Genomic DNA, 20,697 nt, shown 5'->3' on the forward strand with positions numbered 1-20,697 from the left:
AATAGAGCTTTCTCTTAGTGCTTTGTGCTTATTTAATTGTAAAAACAAACTGAAGATAAAATTAAAACTAGAAATAAAAATGAAAAATTACCATTTAACAGATTGAGTTGCAATAAGATTATGTTATCATTGAAAAAGATATTCTCAAATAAACTTTAAAGTTTTAGTGTGCTAATAAGTAAATATATTGTTTTTCAGGAAATGAGATACTTCTAATATATCAAAAAGATTATATAATAAGTTACCAACTTAAAATACTGAGAAGCTAAAATTAGGATTAATCTGTATCTCGATACAGATAAGATTTGTGTGTATGGTATAAATCCTAACACTGTATTTGATTTCCATGCCCTGCATCTTGTATATACATTTTTCCAATTTGGAGAGAGGAAGGAAAAAAACAAAATGTTTAAATAGTGATACAGGTTGACCCATTGTAATAATGAGATGTACAAGACACTATATTGAAAACAAACTTTACAGCTTCCACCAGGGTGGAAATGGTGGGAAGGTGGGGGGTGGGAAGAGGTGGGGGGGAGTAGTTGGGGATGTGGGGAAGAAAGGGATGGTAGGGGAAAAACAAAGAAGGAGGCATCAATGCTAGATAGGAAATGTACTCCTTAGCTCACTCGTGTAACTATAATCCCTTGGTACAGTAATATTACAATAAAAAAGCATAAAAAAGATTTGTGTGTAAAAACTCCAATATAAAATAATATTTTTTTTAAAGAATAAAAGATTGTTACTGATTTTCATGAGTATTATGAAGAAGACAATAACTTTTACCAAAAGAAAATAATTGTACATTTGAAACCTTATAAAAATCTTGGCTGGGTACTTTTGGCTCATGCTTGTAAACCTTGCTACACGGGAGATTGAATATGAGGAAAGAGTTCAAATCTACCCTGGGCAGTCATGTCCTTGAGATTCATAGCTCCAATTAACCATGAAAAACTGGAAATGGTGCAGTGTCTAAAGTAGGAGAATGAGCATAAAAGCTCAGAGACAGCACCTAAAACCTGAGTTCAAGCCTTGGGCTAGCATGCATGTGCACGCACAACATTTAACACCAGTTTACTTACCAGAATCTTGTACATGAAAGAGCATTCAAATTTAGTATGGTCTTTGTTTTCCTAAAGTCTTACATGAAAGTTCCCAGTAAGGACACTGTGATCTCCTACTCAGCACTGTCTGCACACATTCATCTTAGGATAGGATAGTCTTCTCTATTCATCACAGAATCTGAATGGGAATTCTTCTTACTGCATTATAGCATTTGTGGTGTCTGTTGTGTAACTCAGACACCTACCTTCATCTTTGACCCTATGATGGCATTTGACTCTAACTTGATCCTATTTGGAAATCAGTATGAAAAATAATTACCTGTTCAGTAAACCAAACTCACATGCCACCTGTACCTCCTACTGTATTGATCTCTGTGATACTGGTTTTATTCCAGTCTTCCATTGAGAACAATCTCACACATTTTTATGTTTATCTCATTTTAAGCTTTCTATAAATATTGAAACCAATATATTTATCAACCACAGTTGAAAGGAGAGAGCTATTTGAGAAATATGATATTACATTCAAAGCAATAAAACAGGCTTGATTTGTCTTTGAGCCTTTTGTAATACTATTTAATCTTAACTTTTAATTCTTCCTAGACAGTTAGATGGAAAACAGTGATAGGAATTCTAAGATTGCTCTTTTGGTCTGGAAATATACTGTGTTATGCTGTGAGGATCTAGGAAATTATTTCTCTTGATGATATGTATTAATTTTCACACAATTTTACATTCTTTGGCCTTTCACTTGATATTGTATAAATACAGTAATAGTTTCCTTTGTAAAAGCAGAGAATTGTGGTTCTTTAATGTTTTGAGATCCCAAATTTGTGATGAACAATCCTGCTGAAGTCATATGTAAATATATCTATATACATATATATACATATATATGTATGTATATCTATCTATATATGTCTCTCTATATATCTCTCTCTATATATATATGGGAAGAGAGAAAGATCTTTAATACAACCTGTGAGGACAAAGTCAGATAATAAGCAAAGCAACTTTTGGATTTACCTGAATTTTAACATGACTTGCTTTTTCAGAAAGATCATAGATACATCCAGACTTCAGATAAAAAATTCTGCATCATTATATGTGTAATTGACTATGTGCATTTGAAGATAACATATTCTCTTCCTAGAGAAATTCATAGAGAAGGAAACATCTGGAGAAATTATTGGTTATCACACTTGGGTACATTGGCTAGCACGTGGGTGCATTGTTTCACATTTGTCCACCACACATGGATGGCAGCATTTCATTTTATGTTCAAGTGAAGGAGAATCTTTATTTTTTCTTTTCTAGGATTGGCAGTAATAAGCATAATGACTGTCCAGAATTCAGCCACAAACACCATTGCTGACAATATTTAACTGGCATCCACAGTAGAGATCAAGGAAGAACACAATACAGGATCTGAGTCTTTGTGAAAACAACATGTGCTCATGTGTATCAGAGCCTTAGCAGGAGATTTATTCTAAGGACCCAGAGCAGATGGTACAGTTGCCAATTGACCTTTATGGAACATTGTTCGGTGCTCCGCTGTCCTGAAATAAAGTGCACAATAAAAATTAAAATCAGCTTTCTCATGCTCAAAAACCTAATCCACTTATGTGTTCATTCTTTACTAATATCTAAATGTTAAAATAGTTTATGTATTTTCTTCAAAGTGGCATTTTTAATAACAAAGTTGATATCAAATGCTATTAAAATTTTCAGATAAAATACAGATTTTCAACAGTCAAATATATATTTCTGTTAAAAAGAAAAACATATTTAGAATGCTGTCCCCAAGGGACATTTGAGACATGTACAAGTTAAAAATCCATTTGTAGTTTATCTGAGGTTCAAATTTAAACAGTCACCTATATCTTAAATGACAACTCCATACAGCGGCCAGCGTAGATGGAAAGCTCATACGTAAAACACAATAATTTATCCAAGGATGTTTGTTTTATTCTTCATCTTGTATTCTCATTGTCAACACCTCAAGGAAAGGTAAAATTATCATCACAAAGAATTAAGAAAGAAAAAGGTAAAATTGAACACATTCATGCAGTTGACTTGTCGCTACTTTCCACTTCCCAGAAGCATAAAATATTAAACATGCACAGCATAGATGCATACCTGTGAACACACATAGGCAATTTTTCATTGCCATGAAGTTTTAAAAAAAAGACTACTGTTTGGTGGAGTTATAGTATCAATTTATAAATGGTATATAAAAAGAAAAACCTCAGCTTCGGTACAGTGCCGGGTGAAATCGCATTGCCTTGCCTTCACTGTTGAGCAAAGTATTGTGGGGCTACCCGCTCAACTATTGCTTAGAATTGAAGACATCCATCACCCCGCGGCACCTCACCAGCTGGAAGGAAAGGAAAAGCAAGTTTCTTTATGTGAGGTGTCCCTGTAGGAAAGGGAAAAAAGAGTGAGTGTTTCCTGGGCACTTTTGCTCCTCTTCAGTTTTGTATTATTGTTCAAGAACATGTATCACAGCAGTGATCCAATCATCTACTCACACATACCTTTATTGTGGAGGTATTTGCATATGATTTTGAATATGCAAATGAAGAAAAGACAAAGAAACATGTAGCCAACCGAATTCAATCTTGGCATGTTTTTAAGCAAGAATATGTTTTGATTTGTCTTAGATATCTGTTTTTTTCTACAGAAGCTTGACTCAATTGTCTATGTTGAAAAGCATTTCATAAATAATATCGATTAAACCATTGTTTAGAAATCTTGAGAATTAGAAAATAAAATTAATATTAAAAAGCTGAAGAATTTTCTCACAATAGATTTCATTAAAAGTTGTGTGTGTGTGTGTGTGTGTGTGTGTGTGTGTGCGCGTGTGTGTGTGTGTGTGTGTGTGTGTGTTTGTTTATGCTGGTCCTGGTGCTTGAATTCAGGGCCTGAACAACATCCCTGAGACTTATTGCTCAGGACTAACATTTTATCACTGTAGAAACAGTTCCACTTTCAGCTTTTTTTACTGGCTAATTGGAGACAAGAGTTACATTTGCCTGGCTGGCTGGTTTATCTGCAATTCACAGATCTCAGCCTCCTGAGTAGTTACAAGTCTAACTATTCACTAAAGATTTGATTCATACCTTCTTAGTTTATATGTTTATTTCCTTACTGCTATTTTTAGCTTTGAACACTTGGACATAAGAATACTTTTTTAACTCTTCTGCTTGTCTGGTAAGATTATCCTAGATGTATACTAAAAATGAATACTTTTTTAACTCTTCTGCTTGTCTGGTAAGATTATCCTAGATGTATACTAATTATTGCAAATAATGAAAAACCACAGGACCTATTTTTCTTTGGGTCTGGCTTCCTTCACTTAATATAATTTATCCAAGTCTTTCCATTTCCTAACAAATGGGGTGGTATCATTCTTTCTGATGAAAGCATAGAATTCCTATGCATGTATACATATATATATATATATATATATGTATGTATATATGTATATATATATATACGTATATATATACATGTGATATATATATACATATATACATATGACAATACATATAATGATCTTGCTATGTCCTTTACCATGCAGAAACTCTGAAGTTTCATGCAATCCCATCTGTCCAACCTTTCTTTGATTTGTTGTGTTTCTGAATCTTTATTAAGAAAATTTTGGGGGGAGTTCCGGGAAGATGGCGGAGGAGAAGCTGGAATCTGAACAAGCTCTCACATAGAAAGCAGTTTTAGAGTTCCAGTGAACAGTCCTAAGCCAGAGAATCACACCAAGTGTGCCATCACAGGACAGAGAGTTAGACAAGAGAGGGGAAGCCAAGGCAAGAAGACACATCTGAGCGCCTACCAGTAGCCGCGGCGGCGGCAGCAGGGTCGCAGTGGCGACCGCAGCCCTTTTCTCCTTGACAGCTTTAAGGATCTTTTCCTTGGTCTGAGTTGATCCTGTGTGGATTATAATGTGAGAGTGGGATGTCCTATTCTGGTCTGGTCTATTTGGGGTTCTAAAAGCTTCTTGTATCTGAATAGGCCTATCTTTTTGTATGTTTGTGAAGTTCTCTGCTAGGTTCCTGTTAAACAAATTTCCTAGACCATTAACTTCTGTTTCTAGGTGCTCCTCTACACCCATTATCCTTAGATTGGGCCTTCTGATGGTGTCTTCCAGGTGTTTTATAGATCTATCATATTTCTTGGACTTGTCTTGGATGGTTGTATGTTCTTTCTCTATAATATCTAGGCTGTCTTCAATCCCTGAGATTCGATCTTCTGCATGGTCTAACCTGCTGTCGAGACTCTCTACTTTGTTTTTTATCTCTTTTCCTTCTAATTGGTCAGCTTTGATGGCTTCAAGTTCTTTGTTGAAGCTCTGTTTTAGGTCTTGTATGAATTTCTTTACTTCTTTAATTTGGTGTTCAGTGTTTGTTCTCAAATCACTTAGTTGATTGGTTATGGTTTCTTTGGACTCCCATTCCTTCTGTTGGGTTCCATTCAGCATTCCCTTTGTGGTCTCCCTGACTTCCTTCAGCTCTTTGTTAATGGATTCCATGAATGCCTTTAGTGATCTTTGTGTATTCTCTACCTGGTCTCTCAATTCCTGAATTACTCTTTGATTAGCTTCCTCCCGTTTGTGGGATTCCTGCAGTTCTCTTTCCTCCCGTTCGTGGGATTCCTGCAGTTCTCTTTGAGTGTTCTCAGCCTGCTTACGCCATTCCTCCCTTTCTCTTTGAGTATTCTCAAGTTGTTCACGCAAATCCTGTATCAGTTTTTGAGTAGCTTCCTCATGCTTATGATATTCCTGTATAAACTTTTGGGATGCCTCCTCTCTCTCTCTATCACGCTCATACAGAGTCCTTTGTAAGTTGTCAAACTTCTCATTTATCATGTTTGCCACCAGTGTTTGTAGAGCTATTTGGGAACTCTGCTCTGGATAGTTCATTATCTGATCTGACCCCTGATTATCAAGATTGGGAATTGAGATATCCGGATTTGCCATTTTTCTAGTGTTTTTTCGGCTTACTCTGCCCATTTTAGATGCAAATAGCACCAGTTTTGTGCTAGAACACTATCTTAAGGCAACCATCAACCAACGTTTGCATTTATACAGTCAATAGTCTACAGATACAATCTAGTTCAACAGATATATCTATTCAACATCAAACAACTATATGTTAATGGGCTTTGAACCGCAGAGAAGAATTTGGAAAACCAGAAATTTTTAGGGTTAGGGAGAGATGTGGGTAAAAAATAGGAATAGATTGGTGTGGGGAGGCACAGGGAGAGTTAACTATGTCCTAATCTCAATGCAGGAAATAGGTTGGGTAGGATGCAAGTAGAGAGAGAGAGAGAAAGAAGAAAGGGAAAGGGAAATGAAAAGAGACCAGAAAAAAATAGAAACGTAAAAATTAATATAGTTATGGAGATTGAAAGACCATCTATTTATAGAGGAATGTGAATATATTGAGAAAACAGGAGGGAGATAGAGGAGATGTGAAAAACTTAAAAAGATTCTTAAAGATGTCCTACACATAGAAAACCAACAAGACCGCAACAAAGGCCAAGAAACTGCACCCAAACTGAGAATCCAAGAACCATAGGAAGAACCCAGGTTTTGCAGCCCCCAAGAAGGTGGATAACATGGCAGGAACTCCCAAATACCTCTCAGTCCTATCTCTGAAGGTTAACGGACTGAACTCTCCAATTAAGCGACATAGACTGTCTAGTTGGATTAAAAAACAAGACCCTTCTATCTGCTGCGGGCAGGAGTCACATCTTGCCCGTAAAAACAAACACATTTTCAAAGTTAAAGGCTGGAACAAAATCTACCAAGCAAACGGCCCCCATAAACAGGCGAGAGTTGCAATGCTAATAACAGATAAAATAGACTTCAAATTAAAATTGGTGAGAAGAGATAAAGAAGGTCGCTACATACTAATTAAAGGATCTCTCCTTCAGGAGGATATTACAATTCTAAATATCTATTCGCCAAACAATGGAGCACCCAAATTTATCAAAGAAACACTACTTTCCCTCAAATCCCATATAGATCTAAAGACATCAATTGTTGGGGATTTTAACACACCACTCTCCCCACTAGATAGATCAACTAGGCAAAAACTCAACAGAGAAACCGCATATAAAAACAGCTGCATAGATCAACTAGACTTAACAGACATCTACTGAACATTTCACCCAGCAGCATCAGAATACATGTTTTTCCCAGCAGCACATGGAACGTTTTCTAAAATAAACCACATTTTAGGCCACAAAGCAAACTTGGCTAAATTCAGAAACATTGAAGTTATACCTTGCATTCTCTCTGACCACAAGGGAATAAAATTAGAACTCAACACCAAAAGCCAGCAAAGAAAGTCCGGTATCACATGGAGGCTGAACAACACACTGCTGAATCAAGAGTGGGTCATGGAAGAGATTAGGAAGGAAATTCAAATGTTCATGCTTTTCAACAAAAATGAACACACAAATTACCAGCTCCTCTGGGACATAGCAAAGGCAGTACTCAAAGGCAAGTTTATAGCTCTGAGCTCCTACATCAACAAATTGGAGAGATCTGAAATTAGCAATTTAATGACACATCTAAACCTCCTTGAAAAAGAGTAGCAACATAAACCCCAATCCAGAAGACGGAAAGAAATAATTAAAATTAAATCAGAATTAAATGAATTAGAATCCAAAAAAACTATAGAAAGAATCAACAAAACAAAGAGTTGATTCTTCGAAAAACTTAACAAAATTGACAGACCCTTAGCAAATCTTATCAAAAAAAGAAGAGAACACACCCAAATTAATAAACTCAGAGATGAGAATGGAAACATCACCAAGGAAACAACCAAGATTCAGAACATTATAAGGGAATACTTCTCAAAACTTTATGCTAATAAGTTTGAGAACTTGACAGAAATGGACCTTTTCCTAGCAAATATTGACATGCCAAAACTAAACCAAGATGAGTTAAACCAGCTTAACAGGCCCATATCAAGCATTGAAATAGAAACAGCAATAAGAGACCTCCCAGCTAAGAAAAGTCCAGGACCAGATGGTTTTACAGCGGAATTTTACAAGGCCTTCAAAGCAGAGCTCACACCAATACTCCTCCAAATCTTCAATGAAATTGAAAGAGAAAGCTCACTACCCAACACATTCTATGAAGCCATCATAACCCTCATCCCAAAACCAGGAAGGGACTCATCAAAGAAAGAGAACTATAGACCCATTTCTTTGATGAACATTGATGCAAAACTTCTCAACAAAATTTTCGCAAATCGGCTTCAACAATTCATCCAAAAAATCATACACCATGATCAAACAGGATTCATTTCAGGGATACAAAGCTGGTTCAATATACGCAAAACAATTAATATTATTCATCACATCAACAGGAGAAAGAATAAGAACTACATGGTTATCTCAATAGATGCAGCAAAAGCATTTGACAAGATCCAACATCCCTTTTTGATGAAGGTTCTGGAAAAACTAGGAATCCATGGAACATTCCTCAATACAATAAAGGCTGTATATGACAAACCTACAGCCAGCATTATACTCAATGGTGAAAAACTAAAGCCATTTCCTCTTAACTCAGGAACAAGACAAGGATGCCCACTCTCTCCACTTCTCTTCAAACTAGTATTAGAATGCCTAGCTAGAGCAATAAGACAAGATGCAGACATAAAGGGGATCCAAATAGGGAAAGAAGAAATAAAACTCTCCCTCTTTGCAGATGACATGATCTTGTATTTAAAGAATCCCATAGACTCCACTCCCAAATTACTCAAGCTGATTCAAAACTTTGGCAAAGTAGCAGGTTATAAAATTAACCCCCAAAAATCATTGGCTTTTCTGTATGCCAACAATGAGAAAAGTGTGGCTGAAATTAGGAAAGCAACTCCATTTGTAATAGCCCCACAAAAAATACAATACCTAGGAATTAACTTAACTAAAGAAGTGAAGGACCTCTATGATGAAAATTTTAAAATTTTAAAAAAGGAAATCAACACAGAACTAAAAAAATGGCAAAGCCTCCTGTGCTCCTGGATTGGAAAGATTAACATCGTGAAAATGGCAATACTTCCCAATGCTCTCTACAAATTCAACGCAATACCTATCAAAATTCCAACCTCATTCTTCAAGGAAATAGAAGAGCCAATCCAAAAATTCATATGGAACAATAAAAGACCCCGAATAGCAAAAATGCTCCTCAATGGAAAGAACACTGCTGGAGGAATATCAATACCAAACTTCAAACTCTACTATAAAGCCATAGTAATCAAAACAGCTTGGTATTGGCATAAGAACAGACCTCAGGACCAATAGAATAGAATTTAAAACCCAGAAATGAACCTACAGACCTATAGCCATCTAATCTTCGATAAGGGAGCTAAAACAATAGAATGGAAGAAAGACAACCTCTTCAGTAAATGGTGCTGGCAAAATTGGTTAACCACATGTAGAAAACTTAAGCTAGATCCTTATATATCACCCTGCACCAGAATCAACTCCAAATGGATCAAAGACCTTGAAGTCAAAGCAGACACTCTGAAAACATTACAGGATGGAATAGGAGAAACCCTAGGTCTCCTTGGCTCAGGCCGAAATTTTCTGAATAGAGACCCGGAAACACAACAAATCAAAGAAAGCTTGGACAAATGGGATTGCATAAAGTTGCAGAGCTTCTGCAGGGCAAAGGACATAGCTACCAAGGTCAATAGAAAGCCCACGGATTGGGAGAAGATCTTTACTAGCCATACAATGGACAAGGGTCTCATATCTAAAATATACTTGGAACTCAAAAAATTAAACCCCCCAACATCAAATCCTCAAAGGAACAACTGCCCAATAAATAAGTGGGTGAAAGACTTAAAGAGAAACTTCTCTGAAGAAGAAAGAAGGATGGCCAATAGACACGAAGAAATATTCAACATCCCTAGCCATAAAAGAAATGCAAATCAAAACAACATTGAGATATCACCTCACCCCACTTAGAACGGCAAAAATCAAGAACTCTAACAACAACAGATGCTGGAGGGGATGTGGACAGAAAGGAACCTTACTTCATTGTTAGTGGGAATGTAAACTTGTTCAACCACTTTGGAAAACAGTATGGAGTTTCCTCAAAAGACTTCACATAGATCTCCCCTATGACCCAGCAATCCCACTTTTAGGCATTTACCCAAATGTTTACAAACAAGACAACACTAAAGCTACCAGCACAACTATGTTTATTGCAGCATTATTTACCATAGCTAAGATATGGAACCAACCCAGATGCCCGTCAGTAGATGAATGGATCAAGAAAATGTGGTATATATACACAGTGGAATTCTATGCCTCCATCAGAAAGAATGGCATTGCCCCATTTGTTAGGAAATGGAAAAACTTGGAAAAAATTATATTAAGTGAAGTAAGCCAGGCCCAAAGAAACATAGGTCCCATGGTTTCCCTTATTTGTAGTATCTAGTAGATGTATGAGTCAAGTGGAAAAGGTCAGATAATGTGATGTCAGGAAAATGAACCCTTAGATATGTATTTTAATGTTTTTTTTTCTTTTATGCATGTGTTTCTAACGCATTTATAAGATTATCTCTTTGTTGCTTTGTATGTCCCTCCCCCACAGTATAACCCCTGCTTTCACTATATTTGATGTCAGTATAACTTGTGGAGGAGATGGGGAAAAACCAGTTGTTTAAGGATACAGGTGGACCTGTTGCAACAATGAGAAGTACAAGTTGTCATGTCCAAAACGAGCTTTACAACGTCGTTGGGGGGGGATGGGGGGGGAAGGAGAAGGATTGGGATCGGGATTGGGGGGGAGGGGGGAGGCTGGGAAGGGATGTGAAGGGTAAACAAAGGAGGAGGCTGCAATGCTTGGTAAGAAATGTACGCATTATGCTGCCCATGTAATTGTAACTCCTCTGTACAGTATGTTCACAAATAAAATAAAATTAAATTAAAAAAAATAAAGAAAATTTTTGTCTGTTGCACAGAAGCCTAAAATTTCTCCTATTCCTTCCTGTAATGTTTTCAAGGTGTCTGCTTTTACTTCTTAGTCTTTGATCCATTTGGAGTTGATTCTAGTTCAGTATGATATATAAGGATCTAGGTTTAGTTTTCTACAGGTGTAAAATTGATCAAGAAAATATGGTGTGTATATATGTGTGTGTGTGTGTATATATATATATATATGTATATATATATATACATATATATATATATATATATATATTTCTCCTGTGCCGCCATCAGAAAGAGTGACACCACCCCATTTGTTAGGAAATGGAAAGACTTGGAAAAAATTATATTAAGTGAAGTAAGCTAGACCCAAAGAAACATAGGTCCTATGGTTTCCCTCATTTACAATAACTAGTATTCATCTAGGATAATCTTACCAGACAAGCAGAAAAGGTCAAAAGCTATGTACGTATGACCATATAAGATGATGCTAAGCAAAATGAACCCTAAGATAGGGATACAAGAGGTTTTATCTTTCTTGCAGTTGTTTTTAATGTACTATGTGATTTTTTTTGTTTGTTCTTCTCCCATGGTATCACCCTTGCTATCACTGTACTTGATTCTAATGCCCTGCATCTATATATACATTTTTCTAATTTAGGAGGGGAAGGTAAATAACAAAATGCTGAAACAAGGATATAGGTTGTTGTATTTTAACAATGAGGTGTACAAGTCACTATGTTGAAAATGAACTTTACAACTTGCAGGGGTGGGAGGAGTTGGCCAGGTTAGGAGGGAATAGTTGGTAGGGGGAAAACAAAGGAGGGGTAACAATACTCGACAGGAAATATACTCATTACCTTACTCATGTAACTGTAACCCCTCAGTACAGCATCTTCACACATATATATATATATATATATATATATATGTTTTACAAATAAATTTTAAAGGATAAAGAACAAAGATAATTTTGGTGAGAGGTATCTAATGTAGAAAATAACAGAAAGTACTCTGCTTGTATTTTAGGCAACAAAACAACCTTCTTCATCATGTCTACCCTACAGCATAGTAAGAGAAGTCAAACAAACTGTCTAGGCTATGGAGTCATTTACAATTGTCCCCATCTCAATCATCTCAAGAAGTATCAACTTGAAAAAAAATAAAACTGTCAAGAAAACAATGATAAAACTATTTCCCTCAGGTTTGATGAACGGATTGAAGACTTTAATTCAGTGGCTCATATATCTATCTCTACCCTCTGTCTCTAACTTCCTTTATTCATTCACTTCTAATTAGAAAATGAACAGGATGGGAATTGGGCATTTGTACATTATTACATTAGCCAAATCCCAGAGAGTCAAATGGATTTATTTTTCATATAATACAAAGGAGAAAAAAACTATGAGGAATACAAATATTATTAAGGCAAAAATGCAAGGAATATGGATATCATAAAAACACAAGAAGAAATTAAGTAGCCTAAACAGAACAATGATCTTAAAGAACATAAATATCCCTAATAAAAGAGAAAAAAGGGAATCTAGAAATGTAAGGCTGTGATGAATGTTGGAAAGAAGAAATGACTTAAAATATGAATTGTAACAACAATACCTAATTAACAAAATAGCAAAAGAAGTCACTAATACGTATTCATGAATTCCATTCATTTTGCTAAAGAGTAAATTATTGAGCTGAAAATGATTCACCTAGGTATTATCAGAGAAGTCAAAAAAGACAGAAAATTTATTTTTCTAGAAATGATGGAAAAAGTTAGCATGTCATACATGGTACTACAAACGTCGAACCCCAACTATTCAGGAGGTCAAGAAATAATTTGAACCCACAAGTCTCTATAGGCATCATAAAAATCCATATCCCAATAAAGAAATATGTAAAACAAGAAAATAGTTGTAATGATATGAGGTAAAGATATTAAAATAGTATAAACAAATAAAATATTAGAGTCACATAAGAAAATAAACTAGAATCACAGAATTTAAAGGTAACATTTAAGAATTTTTGAAAAAAAATCAATCTAAATTGTGAGATCTAGCCAGGCGTCCGTGGCTCATGCCTGTAATCCTAGCTACTCAGGAGGCTGAGAGCTGAGAATCTCAGTTCAAAGCCAGACCTGGGCAGAAAAAGTCTGTGAGACTCTTATCTCCAATAAACCACTAGAAAATAGAAGTGGTGCTGTGGCTGAAGTGGTAGAGCACTCACCTTGAGCTGAAGAGTGCAAGGACAGCGCCCAGGCCCACAGTTCAAGCCCCACAACCAACAAACAACAACAAAATAATGGTGAAATCTTTAATGAAAAGTAAACATAAAATTTAAAAGGTCTGAAAGAAAATATAAATTTATAAATATAAAAATATATAAAAATACATATTATATAAAAACAACAACAGAAATTTTTTAAATGAGCAGTTTCCATAAATAATCCATATCAGTGGCTCATCAATCATAATATTGAAATCAAATTATTTTTATTTAGGAATTATTTATTTAAGTAGTTGCACAAAGGGATTTCAATCTAGCAATTTAAATTGTGAGTAAAATGCATCTTGGTCAGTGTCACTCCTCCATCTTTCCCTCCATCATTCCTAATTCTGTCCACACCTTTAAATTATGTTTTCATTTTATGTATATACATTAAATATAATGACTTCAAATTTCTTAACAGCAATATTCAACAAGTAATAAAATGTTAATGTTTCCATAGTACTGAGTGCAGATACACTGAAGTCAAGATTTGAAAACCAACAGACTGCACTAGAAAAAAATTTTAAAAATCCACATTCAAATCTTCATAATAGATGTGCTAGAAAGATCATCCTTGAAAATAACATTGAAAGAATATACTCAAGGCAAAGGATGATTCTCTTATTTCCATTCTTGTTCTTCAAAATCCATTGTTGTATCACTGTGATTAGGTGTGAATGAATGACATTTTCTAAAACACTTTTGAGGCTCCTGGCTTGTGGGTTACTCAGGTAGCTTATTTATAAACACATTGATAGTCTTGGGTGTCTAATCGACCCCCACAGCACAGACATTAAGACACATAGAAGTATAGATATAATCATACAGATTTCTTGGTTTATATGATATATTAACAAGGTAAAGTTCCCAAGTCCTCTCATAGTAATCTTGAGATATAAATCCAATTGAATTTTCAGGAAGATATATTCATATTTAAGAAAACAATATATTAGCTAAGTAATTTTAAATTGACGTGCTAAAGAAGCTAAATAAATGTGGGATTTGTGGAGGGAGAATTTGTGATTTTTGTTTTGTTTTGTTTTTGCTGTTGTTGTTTTCCTATTCTTACTAGTATCAACTATTTTTACAAGGAGGTTTCATTTTGGTATTTCCATAAATACACTCAATGCGCCTGAATCAGATTCATTCTCTCAGTCATTCTCCTTCATTCGGTCTTCTCTTTCCCATTTCAATCTTCATAGTTACTGTACCTGCCATACTTCAAACCAGACTTTGTACTTGCCTCCGTAGTTATTTGTGATCAATGTATACAGTAAGCTTTCCCACTTGGTGGCATTTAAAATGAGATTTTAGTTGAGAAAGTTGAGAAAGTTGACTCAGAAAGCTGTAACAGGTTGGTCAAGAATTTTATGCTCTCCTAGGGTTTATAAAATGTCTCTATCTTAAAGAAACAAACAGAATAGGTCGGTTTTTTGGTTTTTGTTTTTGTTTTTGTTTTTTCATCAATCTTGGAACTGTGGAGGTAGCACATTCCCTAGAAATGAGCTGGAGTAAAAAAAGTATTTTTCACTGAATTGCATTTTCCATATGTTAGAAATTAACATAGCAGATTCACTCACTAAATTCAAAGAACCCTGGCTCCATAAAGCCCTAGCTAATTAAAAAAAAGTTTCACCTTATTGTTTGTTTTATAAATATAGTATGCAACCATACAACAGCACTGACCAATTTAATAGATTATACCAAAGAATATGAGAGTATTTTCAGTTGTCATTTTTTAGAGATGACTTGTGAATCCTTTATATTTTTATGAAATTCTTGTTAAATTATTATGGAAGAAACATGGAATGATGGTAAAATATTTGTCATTATAGTGTGCGTAACTGTTGCATAAAATGGTGTATTGACTAGTACATTTTCAACAAAGTTAAATTTTCTTCCGTACCCTAAAATCTCAAGGTAAAAAACTAAGTTCTCTGACAAAACCAAGCCATCTGTTTTGTTCAGAACTTATGTATCATTGTATTGCTCTACACAACAATAATTAATATGTTGGCAGTAAGAGAGATAACAGTTGGATTTCTTTAGAAGATTAGCTGTATGAACAGTGAAGTTCAGAATAGAATTTTCTTACATATTCCCAAAATATCCCACCTTTACAACTCCATAGCAGGGGGACCTGGAGAGCCGCCTACTCTCTCCTACCTAACACCAAATGGCCATATACTTCAATGGTTGTACAACTTTACTTGTATTTTTTAATTATAAGAGAAGCACATTTATTACTTTTGCATTACCTAAAGCTTGCAGCCATCATTTCCAGCTTACAGTATGAAGTTCTTCTTGTCTTTCTTCTCTATTTTAGGGCTGTCATTTGAGGCATATCTATGTAAAATAATTAGAAAGTTGACATGAACCTTGAAATGAATACACAAATATGGACACTTCTGTTCTTAGAAACAGTAGTACATTGTTTGCTAAAGAGATAAAAAAAAATTGCTATTCACAGGAAGTATGTTGACATTCATCCTGGTTTTAATTGCAGGAACTCTCTATATGTACATTGGAACACACATATATGTACATATATATTATTTTGTACATCATACTGATGCAATATCCATCACTTTTCTTTAACATTTTAAAGACTGAAGTATGAGATATATAGATATTTATAAATTTACCATTTAATGTAAATTTCAAATATATCAAATGCAACTAAAATATCTAAATGAAATAAGAATTTAATTCATAATTCTAATTTGGCACAATTAATATTCAGTCATCAAGGTTTGCAGTTGAATTTTTTCAGACTTCTATATGTGGTTTACCATAAATAATCAAAGTGTGCTGTTCTTCTCATGGATTTTGAATACATAATTTCTCTGTGTGCATCTTCTCTTAAACTTGCACCCCAAATTGTAAACACACAATTGCAAATACCTTTACAATTCTTATCAGGTTTCTGTACACATCAAACCATTTTCAGGTCATTTTCCTTCTCTCTTTTTATTCAGCACTATGATATACAGACAAATTAGTATGATTAAAAAATTCCACTTGAAAACTTATTAAGCCACAGTTCAATTAGATATTATAAAACACAAAAATTTTCATCCCTCAACCATATGTACAATGTTTAAAACTGACGTTTTAAGCAATTTCTACTTTTCCAGTAAGTAATATTTTAAGTGATAAGGACTCAAGGTTTATTTACTGTACTGAAGATATATTAAAATAAGCTTACATCCAGGTGATATTTACTATCACATATAATAGATTTAATAACTTCATATAGATAATATTTAATTATATTAACATTTGATATAGTGATCTTTTATATACCATATTATTGATTAAGAAATCCATGACAAGTTAGAGATAAAAAGCCAGTCTACAGTAATTTATATTATAAGTTATTATTTTGTTTAAGATACTTAACTGTTTATTATTATTATTTAGTATGTGTTTTTCCTTGCTCATATTGAGGCTTGAACTTGAGGGGTCTCATCTGGCTTTTTCACTCAAGGCTGACACTATGCTAATGAAGTATAATGCTTCACTTCCCACTTTTAGGTAGTGAATTGGAAATAATGGACTATAGACTTTTTTTCCCAGCTGGCTTTGAATTGTGATCTCAGCTACCTGTGTAGCATGGGTTATAAGAGTAAACCACCAGAGAGGAAAGGTGACTCATACCTGTAATCTTAGCTACTCAAGAGGCTGAGATCTAAGGATCACCATTCAAAGCCATCCTGCCCAGGAAAGTCCCTGAGACTCTTATCTCCAATAAACCACTAGAAAACCAGAAGTGGCACTGTGGCTCAACAGGTAGAGTACTTACCTTGAGCTAAAGAGCACAGGTATAGAACCCAAGGCCAGAGTTCAAACCGCACCAGCAGCCTTTAGCACTTTTATCTTTTGTAAAACCCCTCTACATTTGTGATTACTGTTTTTTGTTGCTGTTTTGAAGTCTGATCTGTCTGAAATTAATATAGATAATCTAGAGTTAACTTTATTTTTTTCTTTTTTTCTTTCTTTTTTTTTTTTTGGTTAGTGCAAAAATTTGAACTCAGGGCCTCTTGTTTGTTAGGCTGAAATTCAACTACTTGAGCCACAGTTCCATCCCTGTTTTCCACTCATTATATTTGAAATGGACTCTTGCTTTCCACCCAGGTACCTGCATGATCCTCTGTGCATCTCCTTTAATTCCCCTGTCTTTGCCTGGAATGCAGATAAGAACCACCTCATCCAGATTCCCTCTGTGGAGAGTCTCAGGGACTTTTCCACCCAGGATAACACTGATCCACAATCCTCACAATCTCAGCTTTGATGGAATGACAAGTATGTAACACTGTGCCCAGCTATTATTTCTGAAGAAATCTTACAAACTTTTCTGCCAAGGTTGGTCTAGGTTAATAATTCTCCCATTCTCAACATTCTGTAGTTAGGACTCAATAGCATGAGTCCCTGGCACCTGATACAGAAGCTATTAGTTTTAGCATGTTGTATCAATTTTAATAGTAACAAAAAACAACAAAAGTACACTTTTCATAGCTATACCTCTAGGAATATATTTATAACACTTATATATAGAAGTGATAAATTTTCATGAAATGAATCAAAGGATTTAATGTATGTTTTGAGACAAAATGCTTATGTGATTATATCACTTACTCCTAAATTTGTTTATAAATTTAAGACAATCTCATGAAATGTAAGCAAGCCATTTTGTAGATATAATGCACTATTCAAAGATTTTCATGGAGCCTGTCACTGGTGGATCACACCTGTAATCCTAGCTACTCAAGAGGCTGAGATCTGATGATCGCAGTTCAAAGCCAGCCCGGGCAGGAAATTCCGTGAGACTCCTATCGCCAATAAAAAACACAGAAAACCAGAAGTGGTGCTGTGGCTCGAGTGGGAGAGCGCTAGCCCTGAGCTGAAGAGCTGAGGGACAGCACCCAGGCCCAGAGTTCAAAACTCACGACAGACAAAAAACAAAAAGAAAAAAAAGGTTTTTGTTTTCATGGAAAAGCCCAAGCCCCCAAATAACCAATTAAAACATAAACAAAAGGCAAATGTGGAAACGTTTGTTATAAATCTACTATATCAAAATGCCACAATATTAATAAAATATAATCATACCTTATTGGGAGGAATAACAAGACTGAAAATGTAGTCATACTTTTGACAAAAGAGTAAGGTACTGGAAAATGAAGATTGGGTTGTTTGTTTTGTTTTATTTACACAAGAGCAAAAGTAAGGCATTGAAAAATGATAAGGTTGTTTTCCTCAGTATTACTGAGAAAATTATACAAAATATGTCCCCCAAAATTTATCTAGAAACTGACATGCCATTCATAAAAAGTAAAAAATCATAAAACATGTTTTATGCTTCAAATAAAGTACAATAATGTAAACCTCCCAGAGTAAAAAATAAAGCAATATTATGACATTTGGTTGATGACCTATTTTCATATAGAAAACCAAAATCTGTAAAAAAAAATATTTTAAAAAATATTTTGCAGTTTAAACATTTTTGTCTAATTAAGAGATGAAAAAGATGGTGACAGCCTTGGAAAACAAAATAATAAAACTTGACACTGGTGGATCCTGCCTGTAACTGTAGTTACCTGGGAGGTTATGGGAGAAGTGGTACAACTCCAGCCTTGTCAGAAATATTCACACAATGGTGTCATCCAAAGCTATGTGAGAGACTGAGAGCTCAAGCCAGCCATCCCAGGAAGAAATGTGCCTGAGATTCTCTCTACCCAGAAGGATGCTGGGTATGGTAATATCTCAGTTTTACTTTGCATTCAAGTGGGCAGTTAAATCTTATTTTAAAGATAACCAATGAAAAACAGGCCTGCAGTAGTCACTCTGTGTTATCTTACCAGGCTAGCAAGTTTGAACCCCTGAGTTCAAGGCCCAGTGGTGACAAAACAAATAATCAATATGTATATAGGAAGATGCCCCATATTAAGTGTCGTTTATGAATTGTACTGAAAACTCCCAAATGTATGCAAGTCCTAATCCCTACTATTTGTAAATATAATGATTTATATAGTAAAAGGGATTTTATGGATATGATAAATTAGAAATTTTGAGAAGAATGATTCATAACAAAGTCTTGGGTGAGCCTAAGATGATCACAAGAACCCTTATACAGTAAATTGTCAGAAAAGACCATGTGGTGATAGAAACAGATGTTCCACTTCAAAGGTGAAGGATACGTCCATAGCAGAGCTCATGAGCCTTTAGAAGCTGAAATCCATGCTAAATACTCTCTTCTAAATCCTCTAGAAGGAACTTAATGTCTCCAGAAGAAATATAATCCCTTGAGCAACTTGGTTTTGGCAATTTTGAATTCAGAAATATTGGGTAGTGCATTTGTGTGGTTTAAGCCACTAAATTTCTGACTCTTTGTTGTAGGAGCAAAAGAAAAAATAATAATGGATGTGAACCTCAGGATTCTAGGTTTATAGATTCTTTATTAGGCATTTGCTGTGGTGGGATATTGTATACCTTCTTTCACAATCCCCTGAATTATATAGCAATGAAGAACACATCCTGGATAGGTATTTTGGGAGTGTTATACTCCCATCCATTCTTCTTTGCTAACCTGGTTTCTCTTGGTTGGGTATTCATGTCTGAATATTGATGACTTGGACCCCTGGGAACCAAGGGCCTATTATTATCTCATGGACAGGCAGAGTAATCAAGGAAAGCATTTTTTCTCTGGCTATCTATTTTACAAAACTAAGGAGTGTCACACTGGCTAGAGAAACTTCCAGTGAGCAACAGGGTAATAACAAACCTCTGGACTGCCTTTGCTTGTTGAGTTGATTATTGCAAGAACACTGGCCAGGACCTTCTATAGCATGGAGGATCATGAGGTGCCTTGCTGAGTTCTCCCAGTTCTGTGGTGATAAACCAACTTGACTCTCACCCCAGTGGGTCATCGGATATTTCCTGAACTCTGTTTGAAGGATAAGTTGGACTTTGCGGAGGGGAGAAGAGAGACAAAAAAAATTATACACTTTAGCTTAGTTAAAAGTCCTTATTCTTTTTAATAAGTTCCTATGGGGCTCAACAAAGAATACCAAATTCATTTTAATACATATAGTCAGTCAAAGATAGATGTATGAGCAAAATATGTTTTATTAAATATATGTATATGCTTTTTAACAATTTAAATAGTGGGGCAGAGAAAGATAAAGCTGTAATACTGTATTTTATTTGCTCATGAAAATTCTGTTACAAAATTTAGAAAGAATATAAGACAATTTTCAGTCATTTTTTTCCCACAAATTTAGAGATTCTCATGCAACAGAAAACTACGCTTTCTGTCTTCTCATATATATTACATTAGAAGTTCCATAATGTGAGTAATGACAACCTGAAAACATGGTATCTCTTCTCCTCCCACTTACTTCAA

General features: G+C 35.0%; 1 long non-coding RNA gene across 1 annotated transcript in view; it reads right to left on the reverse strand.

Moving 5' to 3' along the window:
* Positions 1 to 2,462: 2,462 nt before the first annotated feature.
* LOC138813528 (uncharacterized) overlaps positions 2,463 to 20,697 on the reverse strand; it is a 36,203-nt gene continuing 17,968 nt past the window's right edge. Inside the window, exons 3-5 of the long non-coding RNA XR_011367838.1 lie at positions 20,077 to 20,259; positions 15,554 to 15,641; positions 2,463 to 2,623 (exon numbers count right to left, since the gene is read on the reverse strand). This is a non-coding gene — a long non-coding RNA (uncharacterized lncRNA). The remainder of the gene's footprint in view (positions 2,624 to 15,553; positions 15,642 to 20,076; positions 20,260 to 20,697) is intronic.

This window comes from Dipodomys merriami, unplaced genomic scaffold (assembly GCF_024711535.1).
Source record: "Dipodomys merriami isolate MVZ:Mamm:240054 unplaced genomic scaffold, mDipMer1.0.p SCAF_6, whole genome shotgun sequence".
Taxonomy (NCBI): domain Eukaryota; kingdom Metazoa; phylum Chordata; class Mammalia; order Rodentia; family Heteromyidae; genus Dipodomys; species Dipodomys merriami.